Here is a 2,006-nt window from a genome sequence, read left to right on the forward strand (position 1 = left end):
GTTACGGGAACTGACACATGGAAGCATTGTGTTACTACCGGTTGGTAGGTAGTTTACACTTTAGGATTTCTGGTTGGAGCACCTCAAGCCTGTGTGACTCAATCGGTGATCTTTGTGTGATGAGTTAGCAGTATAATGGAGAACAGATCATGTTGCCATGTAAGCTTTGTGCACGTGAAGGATTTTGCATGAAGAAGACTATTCCTATCTACCTCGGGAATGTGCGAAGTCTGTCAAACAGTGATAACGTGTGATGGGTTATCAGCTGCCATGAAATCAGTGGATAATGGATGATAGAGAATGTCTTGAGATTGATTCAAGACTGTTGCATTTAATGTAGTATGATTCAACGGTCAGGATTGAACCGCTTGAATTGCGTAACCTAACAGGTTTAGGGTTTAGGGTTTTTGCTATCGACCTGTCTGTTTCCTATAAGGTTGATGTTGTGTTTCTTTCAAAGGTTGTTGGCAAAAATTGTGAGTGTGTATCCAAGGGAAGTGATACGTGATACTTGCCAGACCAAAGAAGAGAAGAGATACCTGCAAAGTGAATGTGCAGAAGGAGAAGAGGAGCCAAAACGGATCTGCATTAGCATTGAGTGCTGTTACCAGATCATTGTAATTCCTGTTGATCTCTAACCACTTCAACAGTTGTGAAATCCCCTAACAGGGTAGCCTTAATTGGCTTGTTGCAAAATCCCTTAACAGGGTGGTCTTAATAGGCTTGATTCAAATCCCTTAACCGGGTAACTCAAGGTTAATGAGTTCTAAGAAGCTATAGAGCTCTGGAGATCTTTTAGCTATTGAGTTCTTGAAATCCTCTAACAAGGTGACCCTAACCGAGTTTAACCCTTAACCGGGTATTATAGCCATCCCTTAACCGGGTGATCCCTAACAGGATCGGTTCCTAGCAGAACCTATTGTAATGTCTTTAGCCGGACAAGGCTCTTAATAGAGAGGACTTCAAAAGAGTTCAAAAGCAACTTGTGGGTATTCATCCCCACCGTAGTTTTTCCTAGTTGGGTTTCCATGTGAAAAATATGTGTGTCATGTGTAATGCTTTTATCTTGTGATGCTTTGTTTTTCCCTGTTGAGCATATGATGGTTCTATGTTTTATTCCTGTCTATAAAACATATTGAACTCACTATTATGAAGATCTGATGTTAGTTTACCTATTCATGCATGAGAGCGTAATAGTATTATAGTATTGAGCTGAGAGGAAAGCTTAGTGAGTGACCGGTTTATGACTGTTTGAGCTATACTAGATGTTACCGATTGCACTCTGTTTTAACCAGTATCCCTGTTTGTCAGTCATTTGGAGTATTTGCTGTCAAACCGGTTTTGGACTGGGTTTGTGCTAGTACTGATTTACCCCCCCTCTTAGTACTGGTTTGGTACTAGTGGTTCATCATTGAGTTATCAGAAATGAAAGTAAGGAATTGACAATCCTAATTGGAGATAGTAACATGAAACAATGAGGTAAACCTATCGATTAGAAGCACCTGAAAATGCATCACGATCTATACTCTGGGTTGGAGCCTTCCTCGTATGATCAATGTCCCGCTGTGACAAAAATTAAATATAAAAAAATATTAGTGAAATGAGACAAGGCGATCACATATATTAATTGGGAAAGATATTTTCAATGACACTAGTTTGAAAGGCATAGTGGGTTTAAATGCAAGTAACCTCGAATTTCATCTTGCATTTCGCGTATGAAGCAAGTTAGAAGTGAGACCTCAGAGAAGTGAAGGGGATTTGGTGAACGTTGAGTTGAAGGTGATATCTCTACCTGAGAAATATGGAGGCAAATTTCACATTGAAGACGAAGAAGCAGATTTGGGTTTTTCAGGGTGAACTGACATTCAGACGACTCAAATGTCTTTTTAACTTCTCGGATGATTATCTCCCACACTGTGTTTTTCTGATATTGGGAAAGGTGTTTATAAAAATAAAACACAGATATCATACCAAAGTGGATATATATTCACTCATTTTGGCTTGGG

Source organism: Cryptomeria japonica, chromosome 1 (genome assembly GCF_030272615.1).
Source record: "Cryptomeria japonica chromosome 1, Sugi_1.0, whole genome shotgun sequence".
NCBI classification, from domain to species: Eukaryota; Viridiplantae; Streptophyta; class Pinopsida; order Cupressales; family Cupressaceae; genus Cryptomeria; species Cryptomeria japonica.